This window comes from Trachurus trachurus, assembly GCF_905171665.1.
Source record: "Trachurus trachurus genome assembly, chromosome: 12".
Lineage (NCBI taxonomy): Eukaryota > Metazoa > Chordata > Actinopteri > Carangiformes > Carangidae > Trachurus > Trachurus trachurus.
This window is the reverse complement of record NC_139908.1, coordinates 10,779,553-10,792,609: the sequence shown is the minus strand read 5'-3', so window position 1 is coordinate 10,792,609 and position 13,057 is coordinate 10,779,553. Positions and strand designations below refer to the sequence as shown.

The 13,057-nt window shown below is 43.9% G+C and overlaps 1 protein-coding gene across 3 annotated transcripts in view; it reads left to right on the top strand.

Moving 5' to 3' along the window:
• The window catches only part of lhfpl2a (LHFPL tetraspan subfamily member 2a), a 51,310-nt gene that overhangs the window by 24,998 nt on the left and 13,255 nt on the right, over window positions 1–13,057 (top strand). For 2 of the 3 annotated variants that reach the window (XM_083983436.1, XM_083983437.1), the window contains exon 2: window positions 1,254–1,359. The gene's annotated coding sequence lies outside the window, so the exon portion shown is untranslated. Of the gene's footprint in view, window positions 1–1,253; window positions 1,360–11,631; window positions 11,706–13,057 lie in introns of those variants that run through there. The other variant, XM_083983435.1, reaches the window with a different exon arrangement.

Below are 13,057 nucleotides of genomic sequence, written 5' to 3'. Positions count from 1 at the left end.
TTGATTGTCAGGTTATTGATCTGACAGTTAACTAATCTAAGAGTCAGCCATTAGTTAATTATCACATCCTGACGTATAGCATGAGGACGGCAGAGCGCTGACAGCAGGAGGAGGTTTGATCAGTGTCAATGCTCCTATTGAGTTTAACTATTGATCAGTTCTTGTTGTCTTGCCTCATACTATATTGATACTGTGGTGATTTAGTATTAGTTATAGTAATCTTTTCTCCTGTGTTTATTCTTTATTATCACTTGTTCAATTTGGATAAAGTTGGGATCCCAAAGTCAGTCCTCATACAGCCATAGCCTATGTATTTTCTATATAAAGTATGAGTATATTGTTCATTTTAGTACAATTTTATAATCCCTTTCTATTATGAAAACAATAAAACCCATTTGAAACGGTAAATGTATTTAGTGTTAGCCTATGTTTTATATTTTATTTATTTATTTGTTCTGTGAACATCTGGAATCGGTTAACAACATTTACTCGACTTAAATCTAAATTTCATTTTCAAACTCCATAAGTATCTCATTAAATATGCATAAAACATGCACAGTTTAAGCTTAGACAAGCCAACATTATATTAATTAGTCTTAAATCTCAGAGCTGAGTCACAAGATTCAAGGCGTCAAAAAGAGCTGTTGAGGAGACGACGATGACTCATGTTGCACTTTCACTTCATTGTTGTGTCAATATGAGACTTTGAAATTGAGCGTGTGTTGTGTTTTGTATAAATCACCGAGCTAACAGTCAGACTTTTATTTTGACATCAGCAGCTCAGCTCTGTGTCCTCGGAGTTAAATGAAGACGTGGGAAACTTGCACTTTTCACACCGAGCTTATGACTTATCCCACTTAGCAGCTCGGTTTGGATTACATAACACGCATACAATGTGTTTTGTTGTGCGCTAAAACATTATGCAACCTTGCCACAGGGACCCACATCATGTCAAATGAGGGATGCAGACATCAGCGTCTGTCTTTTTCCCCCCACTCTCTCTCTCTCCCTTTTTTTTTTCTTTTTTATGGCCATGTGAAACAGTTTAAAAGTTTCTCCAGGTGCACGTCGCTGCTCCGTCTCAGGTTTAGACGGAAAATACCAACGAGAACGATGCTCATTTTTGTCGGGGAGCCAAACGCTGCTGACTTGAACTCCTGACTGAACTGCTGCTCCTCCTCTGGAGACATGGTATGGTTTTGTGATTTGGACTCATCATCATCTCCGCGTTGTTTCTGCTACTGTCGCTGCAGGTTTGTGGAGGAGGAGCGAGGAGGAGACACTCTTCTTTCTCTCCATCTGGATACAACCGGAGATAATTCGCCGCTGCGTTCGCCAAGAGATTCCACTGCACAAGAGGTTGGTGGTGCTGTCACTTCGGCATAACATTTTGTGTATTTGTCCTCTGATGTTATCTCTTCTGGTCCAGCACAAAGCTTTTTCCCCAGGAGATGTGTGTGTGTGTCTCTCTCTTTGGAGTTGTGCAGACACAAAACAAAACAAAACAAAACAGAGCAGAAACAAACACAAAACACGGTTTCCTGCTTTTCTTGCTATGATATTATTGGGGTTCCTGGCACCTGCCTGTTACTAATGGAAACACAAGCTGTTCCCACGGCGCCCATTGTTCCAGGCAGGTGGTGTCTGACTGTTATCAATCAGCTTCTTGTTATGAGCAATTTCTTCCTACATCTAGTTGCGGAGCTGGAAACAGCTTTTGGTTTATATGGTTGTCAGGTGTCTGTGTTTTGTGTTTTGACTTTGTGCTCATTTCACAAGTTCACACATGTAGCTACAGTTGTGGGGTTTGTACTTGGACCTCAGGCCCCGATCCGGCCCAGATCCGTACACATATCAGAGAGGAACGTGTTGCCCAAGTATTCGTCAGTTCTGGGTTGGATAGTTTAATTTACAGGTCGCTAATTATGTGATAATGTCAAGAAATAGGCAAGAAATTACAATTAATTGCATAGTAATGGCAAGAAATAGCCTAGAAATAACGACCAATTTCATAGTAATGTCATGTTTTTCATGAAGGCAAAAGATTACACATACTTTTCATGCTTTGAATATTTTGGGAAAGGCCAGAATTTTTCTCCACCAAGTCCTTGCAATTGACCTTTATTTCTATTTCTAGACATTATGACGCAATTAATTGTCATTTCTTGGCCATTTCTTGACATTATCAAGTGATTAGCGGCCTGTAAATTGAAGGGTTACCTTTTATTCGCCTCCTCATCATCGTGTTGTATTTTCATTATCTGTCACGCCGACTCTTTAAAATCAGTTCTGTATATTTATCTGGGTGAAGTAGGAAGTTGGGGGGGTGGGAGAGAGAGGGGCATGTTTTTCCAATATGGAGGAAAACAATGGAGAGGGAGACACTGAGCGGAGACCACCTGTGAAGGTCATTTCAAAGTGGAAAACCCCCCCTAAGATAATAAACAGAGTCATCGTTTGTCATTTTGCTCCTGAAATAGGGAGACTTCATGTCAACTTCCTGTTATCTCATACTTTTGTTTTCGCCTGGACCTCCGTTGTCCTCCATTGTGAGTGGGTTTCTTTTTCTTTCTTTTTTTTTAAAACGCTTTTATTTTTTAATGAGGAAGTTGGATAAAGAGCTGATTAATGTTCCTTTGTGTGTGTCTGTTATCTGAGGACGTCTCTGCTCATATGAGACGTGACAGCTCCCACACACCCCGCTGTGTCGCCTCTAATTCGGACAGATTTGTCCCATTGTGTCCGCTCTGGTGTCCATATCTGCAGTGTTGTGGTTTTTTGTGAGACTCTCCAACACTCGTCTCTTTGTCCGCAAGTGAAAGCACTTACACGTCTCACTTTACCCCCCCCTCACCCTCCACCCCCCCCAGAAACCGGCCTGACAATAGCAACACGCTTCTTCTTCTTCTTCTTCATTTCTCAGCTTCCCACCTCTCCTCCTCTCTCTCTCTCTTTCTCCCCTCGTTTGTCTCCGTCCCTCGTCTCCTCGCCCTCCTACACATGCCGTTAACGTGTTTTGCCAAGAGCCCGAGGAGCGAGGAGCGAGGATGGAATCACTTGATACTTTTATTATCCGAAACTCAAGAGAAAGAGGGAGAGAGAGAGTGGTGTGTGGTGCCAACGTTCCTCGGTCGGTGCTTACTTTTGATTTTGAGCAGAGTATCAGGTTAAGCTCCGAGTGCCCACAACAGCCCTGCATGGCTCTGCACCCCCCACCCAAAAAAAAAAAACTCCCCCCCCCCCAGGGGCGATTGGATAAAGCAGCTAGAGAGGTCTCAGCTTGCAGGAATAGGAGGAGAGGATGAAGAGGGAGGAGGGGGGTTTGTTTTGTGTTATAGTGGGAAACTCGGTTGGGAGCAGCAGGTCAGCGCCACAGGGAAGTTGGGATTAAACTGCACTCATCCACAAGCACAAAACACGGTGAGAACAATGGCTGCAGACCCCGAAGAAGGAGAGGAAGAGGAAGAAGAAGAAGGAGAAAGAGAAGAGGAAGAAGAAGGAGAAGAAGGAGAAGGATATGTCCCTATTTATGTCCCTATGTATTTGTGGTGTGTGAGATGGGGGAATGTATGTAAATGAATGTAATTTGCACTTCTCGAGGCTGCCTGTACTCTATCTATCTATCTATCTATCTATCTATCTATCTATCTATCTATCTATCTATCTATCTATCTATCTATCTATCTATCTATCTATCTATCTATCTATCTATCTATCTATCTATCTATCTATCTATCTATCTATCTATCTGGGATAAGGCCGAATACCATCCACTGAGCTCGGCTCAGATCCGATCATTGGAGCGACTGGTTTCCTGAGTCTGGTCTAGGAAACAGAAGCATTGAGATTTTTGAGGTGGAAGGACTTTTTCTCCTGCGATCTCCCACCCCACACCCCCCACCGCCCCACTTTGCCTTTATGGACCCCCGGGGCAGTTTGCAGGGCTAAGGTGGGGCTGGAAATAGTTAGGCATAATGGAGACAGTGTTAGGCCTCAGGGCCCCCAAAACTCTGCAGCGCTGGGAAATGGAGCAGAAGTGCTGGGGGGCTCCTCAGGGCTCCTGAGCCCCCACTGCTCCATCAGCGGTCAGAGGAAATAGGTGTGAAGAATGTAGCCCCTAATTTCTTAAAGTGATATTTCATCTTTTTTTTTTTTTTTTTTTTTTTTTTTAGCACTTAACGTTGATTAATTGAAGAAAAACCACTTCTCTGACAGCGGACTGACCAGAACCTGAACTCTTTAAATGTACTTAATCAATCAATGAACCAATCAAAAGACCCTTTTTTATGATCAGGTGCAATTAATCAATGTTTTTCAAGTATTTTTAAAATAATGAATGCATAAACTGAATATTTTGAGGTTGACATTTTTCATTGCTGCATGTTTTATGGAGCAAACAACGAGGGAGTCTGGGTCATAAATCTCTTCGACACTGAAGCAGCTACTGGTCCAGATCAGGAGGATCCTCTTTGTGCCGCCTCTGTCTGCAGCTATCAGACGATTAACTCGATATTCGTCCTAGTTTTTTTTTACTTTCTCTGCGTCAGGTTACCTGATTACAGGGCAGCAACACGTGTTGGCTGATATCGATTTCAGCTCCACCCACACATCGTCCTGTTTCCTGATCCACATTCTTCAGTCCAGCATGGCTGTTGTGTGTCTAGTTGGATTTTTTTCCCCCCCAGTCTGGAGCTTAAAGGAATAGTTCAACATTTTGGCAAATTGGCCCATTACCATAATCTCTATAGTTTTAGGAATAGGTTTGTTACCTTTAATTGTCGGTGCAAGCTATGGAGGCTAATAAGATTTCTTGGTTTCCCTCATCAAACTCATCAAATACACAATCCAACAACTCCAAAACGCTCTCATGGACAAGTTGTGACCTGCACATTTACCATGCTATGAGATAATAACAGAACGTTACGAGACAGAGTTGTTTTAGAGGCAAATGCAGAGACTGCTTGCCAAAAAACTGCCCCTGACGGGAACGTGCATCAGCGGTATGAATTTACTTAGAAAACAACTCGGTCTCGTGACGTTCTGTTATTATCTCATAGTGTGGTGAATGTGCAGGTCACAACTTGTCCACGAAAGTGTTTTGGAGTTGCTGGATTGTGTATTTGGTGAGTTTGATGAGAGAAACCAAGAAATCCCATTAGCCTCCGTAGCGTAGCTCTGAGCAGCTCACGGCTCTGTTCCGCCGTTCTAAAAATAGCTTGCACCGACAAATAAAGGTAACGAACCTACTGCTATGACTATAGGGATTATGGCAATGGGCCAATTTGCCAAAATGTTGAACTGTCCCTTTAACGTCACATACACATCGTTTTGTTTTCCATCTATCTCTAATATACAGCATGCACTGTTTTGAAAACTGTCCTGCCGATGCGTTCAGGGACGCTCAGACCTCACAGAGTGAGTTCCCAAACAACTTGTTTCTGTGATGAAAGACATGAACTGTTTTGGCCGCTGGTGTTGTGTTTGCAAATTCGTGCAACAGCAGGTTTTTTTTGTTTTTTTTTGTTTTTTTCCGTGTCCACACAACAAACAAACAGTGGAGACTGTTGCTCTGTTGTTATCCTCGTATTGTGATGGATCTTATCTCTGCTGCTGTGTTGCTGCTCTTTAATCCTCGGCCCAAACAACAGCACAGCGCTGATATCTAACAGCTCCGAGATGCCATACAGATGGAGTCACACACACACACACAGCACACACAGCGGATTTTCACAAGATGGCTATCCGGTGAACCCCGCCACCCCGCCACCCCCCACCTCTGTCTGTGTCGGTCCAGTTGGCCACCCACTTTGAAGCCGAGGCTGTGATATGTCAGATGGTCTTTGTTTTCCATCACCCTCTTAACCCCGGTGGTGTGATCCCGCCGTGCGAGGAGTGTTATGGTCAACAGCAGAAAGACGAGGGATTGTTGACCTCCGCAGCTGAAGAACTAGGCCGTCTGTCCCCGCTGGCAGCAGCTAGCAGCAGCGACTCGGCCTCCACCACCTCACCACTCAAACCAGACTGACACGCAGATTGTATAAACAGATGTTTCCAGTGGTGGTGGTGGTGGGGGGGAAACGGTTGACCGCTCACACTGAGATCAAATAGAGGTGTGCATGTTTGGTGCGCCCAGGTCCACATGTGTGCATGTGTACACTGCTATGCTGTGTTTTTATTATGTATTTAGACTAAAAAAAAAAAGACCCCGGGGATCGGTGGGACTGTTTTCTTTCTTTTTCTCCACAGTTCAGTTCAGTCAGAGGTGTTGTAAGTCCTCGTTGCGTTGCATTTCGCGGCTGATATGTTAGCTCCCGCACCTCTTGCAGGTGTGCTCCCCGCTGACCACCAGCTCTGGGATCCGTTCCACGCCGAGGCCTCTACAACATTTATCCCTTCCTCCCCTCCGTCTCCCTTTCCCACGCTCCCGTCTCGCTTCCACCCGGAGCTCAGTGTTGGGATTTCCTCACCTTCCAACACATCCGTGTGTTTACGCTCCAGCAGCGCTACCCCCCCCGCAAAGTTCATAAATTAGCCAATATGCAAGAGAGAGAGATAACACTCCCTCCCTCCCTCGCTCCCAAAGACGTGGTGAACTGCAGCTCCTCTGTCGACAGGAGCGTAATGGATAAAAATGATGTGGCGTGACCTCACCGGGAGAAATTTATCCGTCTCTTGACCTCAGCTGTCGTATTTAATGAATGGATCGGTGTCAGATATATATGAATACGATTTTTTGGAGCTTGTCAGCAGTTTGTATAGGGAAACTCAGGTTTTGTTATCGCCGCAGGAATAGAAACATTTCAAGCAACACGCACGCTGAACCCAGAAAATATATGGTGCTCCCTTACTCGGTCGGTGCAGGGCCCTTTCCCCCTGAGCGCAGCGCACCATGTTAAACATCTGTCTCCATGTGCCGTTGATGTGCCGTGCACACATCAAACCCGTGGCCTTGAAGTGGCCAGATGGTCGGAGCTGCTCCCTCTGTGGCATTCAGGCTTCTCTGATTGCACGAAGAGAGAGGCAAATGTACAGCAGTGGAGTGAAGTGAAGTCCCACCCCCCACCCCCCCTCCCTCAGCATCCCATTTGTCACTGCAGATCTGCTTTTAGACTTGCTCGGATTATGTGCTTCTCTGAGATGCCTGACATATTTGAAGAGATAAAAATGGGAAAGGGCCGATGGCACTGCGTCCATGTGCTTCCATCAGGTATCAGATCTTCTCCTCTTCTGGACACCGACAGTGTTTATCTAGTAATCTGCATCTGATCGCACCACATGGCGAGCTGCTGTCATCGTCATTTTCCCCCCCAACTGGAAAACTCTATCGCATCTCTGTCCATATGTCGCCCTCTCCTCCCCGGCGTCTCCTCCTCGAAGTGGATGGACGCTTGGAGGGATACAGCACGCGCAGGCCTACGCAGCTCGGATTGAAAACACGTGGAGATAAAAAACCTCATTGAGATATCTGAGGCACGTCCGGGAATCATGTGTCGACACGAGCCAAAATAAACCGTCCCCTAAAATCAGTTCCTTCCTGATTCCCTAATAATCAAAGTAGGACTTTGGCACACCTGAGCCCTGGATCCAGGTCACAGGTGCACGGATAGAAAAACCTTTACAAGATAAAGAGCATTAACTCGAACAGGGCTCTGTTCTCTTTTATAGATGCTGATTGTGTGCTTCCTCTTCCTCACTGTGTGTCATCGCTTCGGTTTTATCTGAATCCTGTAAACGATGAGACACGCATTCTTTATTTGTTTAAGACGTATCCTAAAGGGATGTTTTTTAAATGTTTAATGACGGACAAATGCTTCTTGTTGCAGCAGTCGTAGTTAATGAACCTCAGTCCTGATTTCTTAAAGCTTTACATCTCTTAAAAAGGCTGGGTGCCAACAAGTGTATAAATGAAACTAAGGAGGTTGTTGTGGATGGAGACGAACATAAAAAAAAACAACCTGTCTTCACAGCCTTGTTGTCTTTATGCTTGTGCTTTTGCAAACTGTTAGAGGATAAACTTTTGCAGAAGAGGTCGAGCTAATTCAAAAGTACAAGTTGAAGTTTAGTGGTGATGACACTGAAGTCATGTGACTGTGTTGTAGTTGGTTTAAAGTCTAACATTAGCTTTTTACATCTGGGAATTAAAGGAATAGTTCACCAAAAAATGAAATTCAGTCATTATTGACTCACCCTCATGCTGATGAATACTCCAGAGTAGTTTTTTATTCCTCAAAGTGCATCTGGAGACCCGGGAGTAGGGTTCGTAGTCCAACGAAAACTTTGTATGAGAAAAATAGGGCACGACACAAAAATGTCCATAAAACTACCATTTAATATTCCTCCACACTGCTCGTCCACTGCAATCCAAGTGTCCTGAAGGGATATAGTCCAGAGTTTTCTAAAAAACTAGGAATAAGGAATAAAAAACTACTCATAGTATTCATCATCATGAGGGTGAGTCACTAATGACTGAATTTCATTTTTTGGTGAACTATTCCTTTAATTTGCCTTAAAAAATCACAAATATCGTGTTGCTTAGTGAAGATTATCCTGTTGAACAAGATATTTTCCTATTTGCTTTTTCTTGAGATAATGAGGCTGATGTCAACATCTGGACTGGCCTATACAACAACACATCATCCCTGTAGTGTGAGTCTCCATGTGGTGGAAACAGGATCAGACTTCACTCAGGGTTCAGGGCCTTTAGGTGAAAATATCTTTGAGTGTTTGTTATTATTGAAAACAGGCTCCTCTTCCTCCTTTGTTTGAGCTGTTTGTTATCTGACTGTTATCAGCTGTCGACCTGCTCTGCTTCACACTCATCCTCTGTCTTCAGATCTACAAGATCCTATTGATCAGAGTGTGACAGGAAGAGATGAACGAGCAGCGGCGGCGGCTTCCACCTACAATCTATATGACTGATGATGACACTGCCTGCCGTGGCGTGCGTCTGGTTGCGTACACACATGTGTGTGCGGATGTGCTGCGGAGGATCTTCTCTCTCCTCCTCTGTCGTCTCTGATCCTCCCTTTGATGTGGGGGTCTGGGCTGTGTCGGGGGCTCCTGAGGCTGCCAGGAGAGAGAGAGAGAGAGAAAAAAAAATCTCCTCGCAGCATCTTCGGCCTCGGCCTCGGCTCGGCAGCTCCGGCCAACTTTCCATTAGTCTGTAAGAGGATATGTAGCCGGTCTGTGTCGGACCTGGATCTGCATCTGTCCAGAATCGGAAACATGATACGTGAGAACGAGAGGTCGGCTTCTGATAGAGCCGAGAACATGAAGGATAGTTTCTGGTTGTTATCTCCTCAGACTGTCCACCGTCACACACACGTTGGGCTTCATGGTTCTCTGAACTGGCTCTGATGGGTTTTATATCCATTTAAGATACTTTATGGTTTATTTTATGGCTCTTTTGTGATAAAAACACCTTGATTTTTTTATAATGTGGAATATTATTGTCTTGTTTGTCATGCATATCGTTTTATCCTTGCAGACTCTGATCAGTCTGTTCACCTGAACTGTGGCAGGCGTGGCAGGATTTTGTCAAGTTGTGTACATGTGGTTTTCGGAGGGTGGTGTCTTTTCTTTTAGGCTTTGATAAACCTAAAACCACTGGATCAGGAGGACGAGGAATGTGTGTGTTTGTCTGCTGCAAATATTAACATGTCGATTTCAACTCGTCAGCTAAAATGTGGACTTATTCTCATCTTTTCTTCTCTCATATTTAACGGCTGTAAACTGCTGAGAGAGAAAGGTTTGATAGGAATAACAACTTTTTGCTGAGCGTTTAAGGAAAATTTGGTTATTTTGTCTTAAAAACAGCATTTCTGTCGTATTCCAGACGTTTAAATGAGCCTTTAAACTTGTCTATTAACATGTTCCCATCCAATTCACTGCAACGGGAAGACGATGAGTCACCAGCGTTTGTAAGAAAATGGGTCAAAGGAGAAGTTTTATTAGGTCTGGAATATGTTTCTCTGTGTCTGAAAGGATCTATTTTTGAACCGTTATGGCCTCATACTTCCATTCAAACTGATAAGGAAGGCCTCTTCCTCTGGCTCTCCACGCTGCGTTCAAGTGCCTGGCTGGCTGGCTGGCTGGCTGACCTATCGGCTGCTCCGCCTGTTTTGAGTCGGCCCCTTTTTCCGTCTTCATATGGAAGTCATTTGTGAGCGAACGCGAGTGAGACAAACGCTGTAGCTGACTGCAGTGTTGGCTGAACGCACCCAGTGCTGCTGTAAGCAATCTGCCGGGACACTTGGCTTCCCATCAGCCACAAAGGTTATCCATTAGTCAGACAGTCAGTGAACCATCTGCTCCATCAGCCAGTTAACTAGGCAGCTATCTGGTGTTGTTGTTGACTGAGCTATGGGCTGTAACAGGATCTGTGTGTGTTGTGATTCATGTGTTGGGCAGCGACCAGATGAGCTCTCTGTGTGTTAACATTAAATAAACTTAACGTACAGACTAAATAATAACATAAGTGTAGGGAATGTGAGGTTAATCTGTGTTTCCTCTACGTTCACTTTAAAGTGTCCATGTGTGTTTATTTAAAATAAAACAGAGTACAAGCAGATGCACAATAGGAGTGCATGTGTACAGTAACTTCATTTTAAATGCACAAAATGACTTCAGCAGGACATGGTATTGTCAGTTTTGTTAATTTGAAAAGATGTTTGGATATAAACTTGTGCTTATCCTGCAGAAGAAATATGTGAAACAACAGTAAAGTTCAGGGGTGTGGTCAACAGATGCTGCAAGTGGCTTTTTATTTGCAGCAGATGACGAAACCTTGGTCTGGCTATTCATTTTTCTATAAACATTTTTTTTCTGTTTGTCTTTCTACACTAATATTTAATATTTTTACATGCTCCATTGCACATTTGCCCAAAGGTTAGAAATAGAGCATCTTTTTTTTTATCCATGTAGCCTATATAAATCACAATTTGATAAGAAATTAGCCTTTCCATGTTGTGATTTCTAAACTATTTATTAATTTGATTTATGCAAATGTCGTGATTTGGGTCATTTTGTCCCTTGACTTTGTTGTAGTGAAGTTCTTCTTTTTCTACTCTTTTTGGAAGTTACCAAACACCTTCATTATCTCCACCTAGTGGACTGGAGGAGGTGTCAACGCTGACTTAAATGCATTCAGATTTGAGAAGTGGCTGACAGACACATAAACAGTATCAATCAATAGTTTGGACAAGTTCTTTATGTGGCAAAGTGTAGATAAGGCCTTAGGTATGTTTTAACAGATTGTCCTGTGTGAACTTCAGGTTCTTTTGTTTTTTCTTTTGCTCATTTTTAGGCTGATAGTAAGATGTTGGCGTTGGCTGATTGAAAGAGTGCAGAGAGCAACAAAAACAGAGCGAGAAGGTGCGAGAAACTGAGACTGAGAGAGAGAGAGAGAGAGAGGAACCCTCTGCAGCTCCAGCTCTTGTTATTTTAACCCAGATTCAGCACTGAAATATGGCCACCATGTGGACCCTCTCAAGAAGTGTGGCTCCAGTTGTCGGGGGGGAGCGGAGGGGGAGGGAGCCCCGGCCAATCGGAGGAGGCCGTGGCCGTCCGGGAGGAGGGACGTGGGGAGGGTCCGGGAGTCAGAGTCTGAAACAGAGGCATTAAAGTGTGTGAGCAGAGGAGGAGAGGCAGGGCAGAGCAGCCACATCTCCAGGAGAGCTGGACTATCCACAGGCCAATGGAGACAGGTTGGACTATTGTCTTATATCGCCGCTTAATTGTCATGCTTTTACTTCCTGTTTGACCTTCCGAGGTGACACCTTTCTTTTCGCGCTTAAGTCGTTTGAGCTGTTCCCCGGCGGCTGCTGTAATGTGGGATCTAAATATTATGCTTAAGGTCTGAATCACAGCCGCTCTGTCGCGTCAGGATGCTGAGCAGATGTGCAGAGGTGTTAGGAAAGACTGGCTGCTTTTACTGTGGAAAACCTGACTATACACACTCCTTTGTCATTATTGACGGCTATTATTACAACTCAAGTCTGCAATTTTTCCTTAAATAATCCCTAAATTGTCCTCTGAAGCCGACAGAGGAGCTTTGAAAAAAGACAACACTTTGAAAGAGACGGATGCTGTGCCCTTTTTGTTGCAGGCGATTGACTTACATGGTCGTCACTGACCCGGTGGTTGTAGCTCTAGTTGTAGGTTTTCTTCCATGTGGTTTATCTTAATCTCAGAGCTGTTATTAGACAAGGAAGTGTGCCTGGACTGGTATTTGAGGTCCTCCGTGACCAATCATCTCCTGCATTCCCTCTCTGTAGCTGCAGGGGATTCTCATTCAAACGGATCCTCTCAGATTATAAAGACTCCTTTTGTTTTAAAATTGCTTTGGCTGTTGGGTCATTTAAGGGTAAAAAAAAAAAAAAAGGAGGAGGGCATCTATAAGGAAGTTTTGATGTGTCATTTGTTAATATTAAACAGAGGGTTAATGGTTGTAGTGAAGTTTTTATCTGATGTCTTGATGTCCTCTCTCTCAGGATGCAGACTTTCCATAAACTTCCTAATCCAGCTCTAAACAAAATACTCTCCATGGCGACGCGTGACCACTCATGGCATGTCCATAGATATGTAGATTGTTTCCTGTCGGCGGCAGCGTGCAAAGGCGTTTCCTGCTGTTTTGTTGTTCTGATAAGAGAAAGGCTGACTTGTCACTTTGAACAGGAGTCGTGCACTTAAAGCTTTTTAAACTACAATAGCTGCACGGTTACTGGCTATGGGGATGACAGCACCTGACTGTTGACTGCCCCCCCCCTCCTCTAGTTTTGGCTGAGGCTGAAATATATGTGATTATTTGGTAACACTTTATTTTAAGGGGTCCTTGTTCCTGTGTATCTACCTAATTAATTACAGTGTAATTACCTATGTAACCGTATGTAATAACATGTACTTACATTGTAAATACATAGTGTATTTTAGTGTACTTACAGGTCCTTGTTACACTTGTAATAGAATGCTTGTGCAAAGAGAGAGGCCACTTTGGCATTTCTTATTACAAGTGTAACAAGGACCTGTAAGTACACTAAAATACACTATGTATTTACAA